Genomic DNA, 13171 nt, shown 5'->3' with positions numbered 1-13171 from the left:
GACATTCACAGAGAGATATTCTTAATGAATGCCTCAGAAGCAGTCTTGGCTATGAAAGTTGGGGTCACCTGCAGTAGGTGAAGCCCTTCCACTCTACAGAGTCAATATAATGGGCAAAAGGCACTAGCGTGCCCCATTTTCGATGTGCACTAAGAAGGGTAGTAGGTACTTTGGAAAGGACACATCATGTCACATCATGACCAAAGGCGAATGTGGCCATCTGTGAGTGAGAATGTTCTAATGGGACACCAGAAGAGCCATGTACTGATGCCACAAAAGTTGCTTCTAAAGATGCAAGATAATTATGTAGCTCTGCAGTGACTTAGCAAGTTTCAGTCAAGCACAGAAAGCCATGTGCAAACAAGGAAAGCCACAGTTGGGAATCTAGTTTGTTCATGTGCATAAAATCAAGAGCAGGCAGAGTAAGGAAGTCTCTTTCAGCATCACAGGTAACTGCTTGTTTCTTTGTTAATGTTGTATTTTTGTGACAGAAACTAATGGATTCAAGACCTTAAAAGTTTAGTACTTGAGGAAAGCATCAAATGACATTGATTGGGATTAGTAGATTATTTTTTCTCAAGTAAATGAATTTCTTTAAAACAAAAAGATATTTAAAAAACAGCTGAAGCTCTGTATTGGGGGCAAATATTATTAAAATGAAACATAATGTGGAAAAGTTGGAATAAATTTAAAAAGGAAATGTCTGAAGCTTTCTCAATATTATTTGAGCTCATGGATTCTTGGAAAATTTGAATCTATCTAGGCCTTTTTTCATCTTCCTGTGTGTGCATATTTTTGTGTGTGAGGCCATGCACATGGAGACCAGAAGCCAATCTTCATGTTGGTCCTCCTATTCCACTTTGTTTAAAACAGGAGTCTTGTTATTTGTCATTGTATATGCTAGGCTATTTGTCCAATGAGCTTCTAGGTATTCTCCTATCGTTGCCTCCCATCTAACCATTGGATTTCTGGGAATACAGATGTGTGCTACCACAGCATGGAGTTTTACCTGAGCTCTAGTGATTTGAACTCAGGTCCTCATGCCTGCATCCCAAACACCTAAACCATTGAATCATCTCCCTGCCCCAGAATCTACCTACTCTTAAATATTTTACCTCCCTTTCATTTACTTTCTTTCCAATGACTAGTAACTGTCTTTTGGGCAAAACAGTTTGAGAAGGCAGAGCATGAAAATTCAGCGAATACTCTCATGAACTCATACACTTGGCAGCCCTCAGGGATGCTGCAGATGCATCTAGAATGTAATGTATTTCCATGGCATCTCACATTAAGGTTTCTGAAAGGATAACAAATTAAAAGCAGAGAAACTTTGGGACTAGAGAGACAGCTCTGCAGTTAAGAGCACTTGCTGCTCTTACAGAAGACCCAGGTTTGGTTCTCGGCCACAATATCAGGTGGCATTCAACTACTTAACAACTCCAGTTCCAGGTACCAATGCCATCTTCTAGCTTCTGCAGGCACCACACATACACATGATGCCCATTTATACTCAGGTGCACACACAAATAACTAGAAAATACACACACACACACACACACACACACGTCACTTTTAAACATACATAAATACACATACATACGTGTGTGTGTGTGTGTGTGTGTGTGTGTGTGTGTGTGTGAGAGTTTGTATGTATGTGTATGTATGTATGTTTAAAAGTGACGAATCAAACCCATAGAAGAGACAATTCTGAATTTTTTTTTCTCTGCCAAAGATTGTATTTGCCATATAAGGACCATGATTTGAAGAAGGGTACACACAACTTTGGAGGACATCTCTGAGTGACCATACTTTGAAGAAGGGTACACACAACTTTGAAGGACATCTCTGAGCAATCATACTTTTAAGCAGGATACACACAACTTTGGAGGACATCTCCGAGGGGTTCCCTCACTTCAGCATGGGCTTCATCTTTTGCCTATCAGGTCAACGACTCACAAAAGTAGAGTTCAGGACACAGGCACTCACAGTTAACTACTGAGGGGGAGAAAATGCAAAGCCACATGGAAAGGGCTGCATTTTTATGTGTCCTTTCATCCATTCCTAAGAGAAATTTCAACCATCTCACTGTTCCCAGAACTTATGAGAAGCATTTGGCAGTGATTAACTCTGCAATTATAGCTGGACAAAGTGTTTAATTCTCTGACACTATTACTAAAACAAAGACTCAAGAGACAGGTCATGGGAGAAGAAAGCCTTAAGTGACCAGACAGTAGTGGAACCTCCAGGGACTTGCCAATCAGCCTTTCTGCTCAGGGAGCTTAGTTATATATAAAAGAGGGAACTAATGAGAGGAAAAGACAAATTAATGAAAGGGAAGATATTCTTGTCTTTTAGGGGAATAGACAGATTTTCTAGGAACTTGGGTACTCCTTTTATGATCTAGTGTTTGAAGTCATAGGAATCAGTGCTATCCCAAAGGATAGGGCCAAAAAGAGAGAGAGAGACACAACGTAAAGACTTATGTGCTATTTTCTCTCCTGTTCAAGTCAGCCTATCAGAAATCTGCTGGTCAATGTGAGGAATCAGTGAAGGATAATTTCAGGCTCCTGAAATATCTAAACCACCATTAGTATTACCCACATAGAAGAAAGAGGTGGATGTACAACAATGCTATTAGGAGACTAATAAAGCATTGCCCAGCTATGGGTTAGCTAAAAACAAAGTAAGCTATAGGGCACATTTACAATGTTCTGGGGTAATGTACTATTTCTATAAGTTTTAATTTTTTCCTGAAAAATTCCAAACCACAGAAATACACATTTCTTCTACTAAAATGTCATTTTTTTTTACTCTATATAGTCCCAAAATCAATCCCCAGCTTCCTTCTGTTCTGTAGATATGTGACTTCACTGACCACTGTGTCTTGACTGCTACTGGCTTTTGGATATCTCCTCTGAGGGAACATGGCTTATTTGTTGCTACTGACCACCTCAATGTTTTATAAATTGCACCAATAAGGTAGAGTTATTTGACCAAATGAATACATGTCACTCTTCTGGTCAGAATACAATTATTGGTTCTGTTTTACTTTCCAAATGAAGTTTGAGATCCCAAGATCTCAAATGATGAATTTGGAGTCCATCAGTCCAACTTGTTGGAGTCGTTTCCCACTCATCCTGTCTATGACCACTGTGCCCACCAAGTAGAACTGCTCCCCATTCCTGGAATCCAGAACAAAATGCATGTTTTACCTTCTGTGACGTCTTTGTTCACACAGTTCTGTCTCCTCTGTGGACCATAATTCTGTCAATTGTTTTGCTGTAATTTAAAGGACACACACACACACACACACACACACACACACACACACAATTTTTTTAAATATGATTTAATATCAGTTCAGAAATAATACACATCATGGAGAAATTGGATTGATTTCTTCCTTCCAACTCAGAGGAGAGGCATCATTTCCCCTGCCCTTCTTCATTCCACAGGATCAGTGATAAGGAGATGGTTTGAGGGTCTAGTGAAGACTATGGAGGGAGGCCAAGACTCTGGTCCTCCATGTAACCTCTCATAGTAGTTACTTTTTGCATTTCTGGGTCAAAGTATTTGACAAAAATATTAAAGGAAGTAAATGTTTGTTTTGGCTTAGCATCAAAGATGACACAATCCACCATGGCAGGAACACAAGGCAGATAGAGCAGGGCAAGTCTGTTCCCCTTGCATCCACTGTTGGGAAGCAGAGAGCAAGGAATGCTGATGCCCAGTATGCTTTCTCCTTTTTACACAGTCCAGGAAGCTAGCACATGGAGTAATGCCCCCACATTTAGGGTGGATCTTCCCACCTCAGTTAACCTACTATAGAAACTACTCCCTCAAGTGATTTTCCCCAGTTTATTATTCTAAATCCTGTCAAGTTGGCAGTCATTATGATCATCATGCCCATCCATGTGGAAAGATGTGCATTTTAGGGGGCTTTCTTGAGCTCGCTCATGTATAAAAGCTTTATGTCTTCCCTTCACCTCCTCAATTTGTATGTTGTATCCTTCCTATAGTACTTATATAATTCTGTTATCCAGCTTTGTCTGTCACATATACTGTCTGTCCAATTGCTATAACAAAATACCCTAGACTGGTAGCTTATAATGGCAGAAATATCTTTTTCATGGTTCTAGAAGCTAGAAGGTCCAGATGCACTGGCAAAATTGACCTAATTTCTATTCTATAGATGCACCTTATCACCATGTCCTATGTGACAGGAGGGATCTGAGGAGCAACTCATACCTGTTCATGATAGTTCTGCTCTTATTACTTAATTTCTTCCACAAATTCTTCATCTAATATCTATCTCCACATTTTGGGATTTAGGGTTTAAACATAGAAATTTCATGTGGAGTAAAATTTTGGACTATACCATATTCTTGATCAGTTTTCTGTTTGCAATTTTATGATAATGAAAAAAAATAGCTTGGTTGGTATTCCTAGTCACCATTATACAATCTCTCCACCAATGATGTTTTCAATAAATGTGTTGGGAATGAATGAATTAATGGATGAAACCATCAATTAATAATATTTTAGAACAAAGTTAAATCCATACCTTCCTTTTTATACACAAAATTATTTATGAACATAACATTTCAAATGACTATTAAAAGTAAAAGTGGGGATTCTGAACTCAAAGGAGACAGTGTTAGAACTGAGAAAGAAATGATAAAAGAAATGGCATGGTAGAGTAAGGAGCAGAAGATATTTATCTATATATCCCATATATATCTCTATGGTTTTTGTCCTCACAGTTTGCGGGAAATATTCAAATGACTAATATTCAAAAATCTATTTAGAAACATGCATAGCTGATACTTGACTATACTTAAACTTTGGAAGTTCTGGCCAAAAGGATCTCATACAAATGAAAGTTTACCAAAGAAAGGAAGCAAATCTCACTCTGTGTTATTCATATTCATGAGGGTATAATAAAATTACAAATAAATACAACTAAACTCACTTTTATATTAGCTACGTATTATAGAATGATAGATGCTATGGGTACTTTCTATGTTAAAACAGCAAATGGGCTAGGGAGATGACTTGGTGGTTAAGGCATTTGCTATGCTCACAGGAGGACTGGAATCTGGATCCCCAGAACCCACATAATTGCCAGATAGGTATCACAGCCAGCCTGTAATTCTGGTCTCAGAAAGAGGATGAAGACAGGTATCCCAACAGCAAGCTAAGACAAACCATATGTGTTCATTGAGAATAAGTCCCTAGATCAGAGAATTTTGAAGGGTTACATAGGGGTATGAATACAGGAGGTATACATCTCCAGGGTTCTGCTGGAGGCTGTTTGCACATCACTCTTCTCTTACTTGCCTAGATAACTGCTGCTTATCTCTCTAGAGTCAGATGATCGACACTCCTATGCAACTCTCCAGGACACTCACATGGTGCATGCCATCCTCTCAGCTTCTACAGGACTCTGGCTTCCCTGCTGGGCCTTCTGAACTGAACAGATGCATCACAATTTCTGAGTTTTGAATGTCTCCCCCTTCCTCAGACTATTTCCCAACAGCAGGATCGCTGTCTTAATCACTTTCTTATGCCTAGCTCCTAGTATAGCCATATGCTTCATGTATATTTCTCATTGTAGAATCAGCTGAAGCTCAAAGAACGATTTTTTTTCAGATTACTATAGAAAACAAATATTGAAACAAATAATATTACAAATTTGTCACTGATACTCTTCTCAAGTATTAAGATGCTGAGGCAAAAATTTTGCTTGGCTTGGAAATTTACTCAGTACTTTATGACTTACTAAATCTAAGTTACAGAAACATGTGAAACAAAACTCTTCTTTTGCCACTGATGTAACTCTGGGCCAGACATTCACATGACTCCACAAATGGAAGCTTTACCTCGCTGGTACCTAGTCCAGTGCCTGGATTATTCCAAACAAGTCTCTGTATTTTCTTTACTTACTTGCTTTTCTAAGCCCAACTTTTCATCCACTGGAAACCTATCAGGGATCCATTTTGGTGTCTTAGATTGCTTCTCTGTTGCTGTGACCAAAAACAACTTGGGGAGGAAAAGTTGGTTTATTTATTACAACCCATCATCAAAAGAAGTCAAGGCAGGAACTTGAGGTAGGAACCCAGTGACAGGGACTTAAGCAGAGATCATTAAGGGCTGCTGCTTACTGATTTGCTCCCCCTGGCTTCTTTCTTAGACAGCACCTCCCTCCCCCACCTAGGAATGGCACCACTCACAATAGGTTGGGCCCCTCTAAGTAGTTAACAGTTATGAAAATACCTCATAGACATGTCCACAGGCTAATTTCATTTAGATAATTCCTCAAATGAGATTCCCTCCTCCAAAGTGACTCTGAGTGGTATCTGAAAGTTGACATCTGAAGCCAACTATATCACTGGGATACCCCATAATATCTATAAAAGATTAAGATGTGAATTCTTATATGGGAGGCATAGGTTTCCCATAGCAACAACTTGATTCCAGACATTCTTTTCTTCTAGTTGAGTTGGCCTTAGGGCAGCCATGTTGCTAAGCCTTCATATGTGTAGCTCCTCTCACATTTCTAGAAGAGAAAATTTCATAGCAAGCTCCATGTTCCTCTGGCTCATACAATATTTCTACCTCTTCTTGTGCTACGACCCCTGAGTCTTAGGTACAGGAGTTGTAATACAGATGTTTTGGTTGGGACTATGTACCACACAGTAACTTGTTCTCTGCACTTTGGTTGGTTGTGGTTTTCTGTAATGATCTCCATCTGTTATAAAAAGATATTTTTTTGATCAGGGATGAGATCTATGTTGTCCACGAGTATAAGGATAAATATTTAGAATATAGTTAAGAATTATGCGGGCTTAGTAAAGTGGCATTAGTAGGTACTCCTCTATGATCCATGACCTCATTATCCCCAGGCAAGAAACCCCAAATAAGTTATCTAATACCATGTGATCAGCCTTGCAATCATGCATATGAATGACTTTATATAGATTGAATGGGCTACATTTATATGTGTAGGAGTATAGATAAGTAGGTATATGTATACATAAATATAAATATAGATATATAGATATGGATATGAGGTTATAAATTTGAGAGAAAGAAAGGAGGGACTGCGTGGGAAGGGTTAGAGGAAGTAAAGGGAAGGTGGAAAGTGATGTAATTTTATTTTAATTTCAAAAAAAAAAAAACAACTATTGGTTTATAGTTCATGTGTTTCCTTTCATTTGTATATTTGTTCCTGTGCTTTTTCCAACCTTGGTCTCAACAATTCTCACTCATACAAACCCTCCTCTTTCTCACCAATTGGACTCCTGGAGCTCCATCTGGGGCCTGACCATGGATCTCTGCATCCGGTTCCCTCAGTCATTGGATGGGGTTTCTAGCATGACAATTAGAATGTTTGGCCAGGTGGCCTTCAAATACTTCAGAGATCTATTCAGAGGGCCTGATCTAGTTGGGGGCCCCTCAGCCTTTAGTTCATAGTTCATGTGTTTCCATTCGTTTGGCTATTTATCCCTGTGCTTTATCCAACCTTGGTTCAACAATAGCTGAGGAGTCCCCAACTGGAACAGGCCCTCCAGATAAATAAGACAGTTGATTAGCTTGATCTGCTTGGGAGGCATCTAGACAGTGGGACTGGGTCGTGTCCTCAATGCATGAACTGGCAGTTTGGAACCTGGGGCTTATACAGGGACACTTGGCTCAACCTGGGAGGAGGGGACTGGACCTGCCTGGACTGAATTTACCAGGTTGAACTCAATCCTCAGGGGAGTCTTTGCCCTGGAGGAGATGGGAATGGGGGGTGGGAGGGGGGAGAACAGGGGAATCCGTGGCTGATATGTAAAATAAAATTTAATAAATAAATTTAAAAAATAAAAAAACTATTACAAAAAGATTATTCCAAAACTGGTTTTTGCATCATATAGGGAAATTAGAAGAACATGGATTTCTCTGAGCTCAGAGAATCTGAAGATTAACTGCATTGCATGATTCACAAGTGCACACCTAATGCAATGTAGATACTCTGTGCAAAAGTCAAGCCCAAATCTAAGCTGTGGGCTGCACTGGACCATGGAGTACCCCCAAGTCCTTCCTCAGTGCATCATAGGAACCCCATTCCCACATTCATCTCCAGAATGGATCTTTAGGAGAGAAATAGGGAATGTAGTAAAAATAAAGAGAGGAAATCCAAGCTATAATGACTTGATGATAGGAATGAGCACATTAACCCAAGTCAGTTTCTCCTAGTTCCCAGAACTTAAAGTAGCTGCAAACACAGATGCACGGGTAAAGCCATGAGAGTGAAAGGGCATTTCATTCTGTCTTGTTGGTAGACAAGAAATGAAGATAATATCAGCCTTTGCTGAGATTCGGACAGTAGAGAATGTCATGGATCAACAGTTAGGCTTAATAATCCTTCCTACTGGAAGTTCAGCCGAGGCTGGGAGAGCAAACAGGGTAGAATGTGCTGAGGCACAATCTGTCCAGACACTATTTCTACATTGTGGATTCATTTTTAATTAATATTTGAATTCATTATTATGTTGAGAATCATGAGCATATCTGTAATACATGTCTTCTTGATAAAAGAAATAGACAGCACATGCTAACATGGACCTGCTAGATGTCAAGTTGTGTGTGTGTGTGTGTGTGTGAAATCAGATGCCAATGTTATGAAATATGTTGCAAGTACATTCGATAGAGTGTGTGAAAGTGGAAGTGACAAGTGCAAGTGACACTATCACTTGCAAAAAACTAGAAGAGGCTGTGCATGGCTCCAGCTCATCCATGGCAGGCATGGCACTCAGTGAATGGCAGGTGGAAGGTAGAGATGAACTCTGTCCTTGACAATTGTCCTGGAACAGATGATAGGAGTATACATCTTACCCTTGCAAAAACATATTATGTTAATAACCTATAATATCACATTAAATATCCTAGAGAGTGTGAAGTTACAAATATTTAATTTAATAAGTAAAGAAAGAAATCCTGGCAAAAAGGTTATGTCAGCAAACATACTTTTTAACTATAATATATTATTTTCAGGACCTTTTAATATTCTATGATGTGCGTGGCTGCCTGAACTTAGTTTACAACAAAAACTTTTTCTTAGGGGAGTCAGTAGTTTCCAGTTCCCTGAGGAATCAACATTGCAAAGAATATGCTTTATTAAATACTATTGGAAAGTGGTGAAGAGATGCCCAGACTCTTGGTATAGCTTCCTCATCCTCCTGACAGTGTGACTTTGGGCAAATAACTTTGTTTCTTTGGAGTTTCACTCTTTATTTGTGAACTGAGGAGGTAGAATAAAATGAAGAAATCTCTGCAATCCCTTCTAGCACTAATATTCTTCTGGTCTATGGGAAAGATGCTGAATTCAGCCTGTCTGGAATACAGATATGAGGCTTAGGGTGAAGTTTCACTCACGAGGATTAAATCAGTGACAAGTGACATATTTAAGAAAAATATATAATCAGCTTGAACACTTTAATGATGGGTTAGTGCTCATTGCTTGGAGGAACGATTTTTAACAAGGTCATGATTTTAAAGGCTAATGTTCATTTTTGCCTTAACCAGAAGCAGGAGCAAGAACCTGGAGTATATAGGTCAATGCATTCCAAGATGTATTTCAGTGGGAGCTCACTCAATCAATTAGACTTTCTAAGTGAAAATGAAAATCTCTCTAAGTTCAGCCAGAGTTGATAAAATTAGCCTAGCATGGGAAGATGGAAGAATCCTATTCTTAGGTTTAATACTTCCCAACTAGATGTCAGTGTGAAGAGAGAGAAGACATTTCCAAATATCTTGATCTTTTAATTTTTTACTTGATTTGTCATTGTATGTATTGCCTTAAGATATAAGTCATATGCTAAGTTTTCCCTATCTTTTAAATACCGTCCATTATTGAGCTAATAGAATACTGTAAAACTTATTTCTCTGAATCTTGCAAGAGAAGTATTTCTTCCCACATTTTATAGGTCAAAGAACCGAGGTCTAGAGCTCTGAGAGATCATATTCAGAATCCTAGAAGAGTAGAGGTCCAAGTTGGGAATGCAACTCAAGTATTCTCAGTGTATTTCCATTTTATTTTCTGATGGATAACTACAAAGGTACCACTTCTTAAGGACACATATATTCTGCATGAAAGCCATTGCCTCCCAATGAAGCAAATACTCAATAGAAATTCAAGATGTATTCCTGGTGACTTGTGTTAAGTATATGGTTATCACTTGCCAGCTAGCATTAAGGGCCACATTATTAAGCAAATGTAAATCCTCATGGTTTAAGTCACTTATTCTTTGGGATCAGGTTGAGATTGGGTTGACCCATAACTGACCTCTTTCATAACAAGAAAGTGTGGATTTCTTGAAAGCAGATTCAGTGACTAAGGCATAGCTGGAGAAAGTTTGCTTGGGAGATTGTCCTCCGAAGTCTAATTGGCGAAGTGAAGATGCAGACAGAGGAGAGAGAAAGGAATAGAAGGCACCTGAGCAGGGGAGTAACTGTGGATACCAGCTCTGCCCAATCCCACCAGAGACTGAGTGATCTTTTGATACATAGGTTGAGAGGTTATTGATTCACTGGCACCTGCAGCTGAATTGATCAGGGTGACTCTGATTAACTCTTACCTACCTCACAGATGTACCTGTATGTGCCAGAGTGCATTTATGATGCCAGTAACTTCTATGGAGAGAGGCAGGAGCTTGAGATGAGAGCTGCTGGTGTGCTGGCAGTGGTCAGCTGTTGGACTAAGAGGTGTGTCAAGGAGATAAACAAACAGTAAAGCAGGTTTTATGTTGATAGATATCAAGAGCTCAGGCAGACTGCATTAGCCATTATTGTTTGGGCTTCAGTGCCTAGGTTTCTTTGTGTGGAGGCCACCTTGATTTGTTTTACAAGCATGTGGTGTGACTCATGGCATGCAGATCAGAGGACTTAGACTTAGAGAGGTCATGGGAACCTAAATGACACTCACTCTGTCTCTAATTTGGCTTCCTTCAGTGTTCAGCCTCATCTCTTTCACATGCTACACACATATACACACAGAAATAGACCAAACACAAGCACGCACGCACGTGCACACGCACACACACACACACACACACACACACACAGAGAGAGAGAGAGAGAGAGAGAGAGAGAGAGAGAGAGAGAGAGAGAGAGAGAGAGAGAGAGATGAGCTCCCTCACCACTCCTTTTTCTGAACATCTTTGATTCTCCTGGTCTAATTATAAGAAGGATGGCAATTTTCTTCTAATAATTGTCCTACATCCCTGGTCGATGTACCCGACTTGGCCCACATGATGAGAAGCAATGAAAGTAGAAAGTACAACAGCCATAGAAATCCACACTTAAGAGAGCAGAAGTGTTCATTACACACATAACACAATATGAACCACACCAGATTAGTGCTCTCAGATAATCAAATTCAGGGCCAAGGACAGATATACTCTGTGCTTCTGAAAACACAGCACACACTGGCTGAGCTCTCATACAATACAGTGCTGCCTGGAAGCTAATGGACAGCAGAACTGAGCCAGCCAGGGCATAGGTCTGTCTTTATGACAGGAAATGGAATGAGATGTAAAGAAGTTATGTAAATGGAAAACTGGGGAAGGGATTATGTCCCTTTAGAAATTAGACAACATGGAAAATGTGTGGGCATGTCATCAACCTCTGTCTGTGCTAGTCTCTTCAAACCTTGTATATTCTCTCCAGTGTCCCTGTATCATGACAAATGATCCTAAAGCCTTGGGACTGATTTTTTTCACAGTGTTCTCAAAACACTCTATTTCCCAAATAAAAAGTAATGAACTTATTTTGCAAATATTGACGTGTGTTCTGCTGATCCATTCTGGCTTTGGGACCTGAATTCCTGGCTACAGAAGCCAAAGTGCTATATTCTTTTCTTCTTTCTTCTCATCACTCACTTGCCTTTTTCTTCACCCCTCCATTTATTTATTCACTTAAGTATGCACCTGACTGCCCCATAGGCATCGTGCCACAAACTCTGCATAAGCAGACGGCACCAGAAGCAAGATTTTTTCCCCTCTTGGTTATAACAAAGTTGAGACTACAACATAACATCATGGATTTGACAAAATTGTTCTCATCACAGCCAGACCTGGAGCAGCATCCTCTCCTCTTCTCCCTCCCTCTGTCCCATTTTCCTTTCCTTCTTTCCTAAATGAATTGTTATGATATTACCAACTTTTTACAAAACAAATGCCAGATAATCAAGGGTGTTGAGATTTCATTTCTAAAGTATGTTGGGTATTTTCATCTGTTAGAGCCACAGGTTTTCATAAAATAAAGATTTTATGCCTAGATAGTTCTATCATTAGTGATTTCAAAGTGGATGTATATTTCCCTGTTTCTGACAGAGCATAAATGATGTATGTAAGCTACAAATATATTTTTCTGGGTTTTTTATAATGTTTCATCCTGTTCCTAAGTACAAAAAAAATTATTCCAACTGCTAGAAAATTGCAGGACTTGTCTAGGGGTGATGAGGTCCCTGCTTGATCAGAGTGTAGCTGACTCTCCAATTATTAGTGTTGGGCTATTTATTTAACAAGGTCTGGAGTGTCATTCAGCACATCAGGTGTATTAATACTGTTAATGGGAGGTGGTGGCTCAGTGACAAAGCCCAGAATAATACTTTACTAAGTGGTATAGAGAGGTAGGCTTCCTGAAGCAATTTGTCACATACTAATTCATTTGCTGTTCATTATAATGCCAGCGGGGGAATGGTTATCACTTCTGTTTTACTGATGAGGAAACATAGGGTGAAAGAATTTGAATAGTCTCTCTAACATCATGGGAATGGTTATGGTAAAGTCAGAGCTAGAATCATGTTTGAATTTGGGGACCTTGTGTTATTTTCATGTGGGTCTTAAAAATGTAATAAAGGCTACAGAGATGGCTCAGTAGTTAAGAGCACTTGGTGTTATTGCAGAGGACCAGGATTCAGTTCTCATTGCTCATGTGATGGCTCACAACCATCTGTAACTCCCCCTCTTCTGGTCTCTATGGGCACTGTACACATGTGATGCACATACATATATGAAGGCAAGACACTCATACACATAAAATAAAAACAAATAAATCTTTAAATATATATAAATGAATATAATAAATATTCATCATAGACTTGCTTTATTCCTACTTCAACTAT

The 13171-nt window shown here is 39.3% G+C and overlaps 1 protein-coding gene across 1 annotated transcript in view; it reads left to right on the top strand.

Moving 5' to 3' along the window:
* Cntnap2 (contactin associated protein 2) overlaps positions 1–13171 on the top strand; it is a 2081518-nt gene that overhangs the window by 1244770 nt on the left and 823577 nt on the right. The window lies entirely within an intron of this gene.

This window comes from Peromyscus maniculatus, chromosome 3 (assembly GCF_049852395.1).
Source record: "Peromyscus maniculatus bairdii isolate BWxNUB_F1_BW_parent chromosome 3, HU_Pman_BW_mat_3.1, whole genome shotgun sequence".
NCBI classification, from domain to species: domain Eukaryota; kingdom Metazoa; phylum Chordata; class Mammalia; order Rodentia; family Cricetidae; genus Peromyscus; species Peromyscus maniculatus.
The sequence above is the reverse complement of the archived record's forward strand: the minus strand, read 5'-3'. Positions and strand labels throughout refer to the sequence as shown.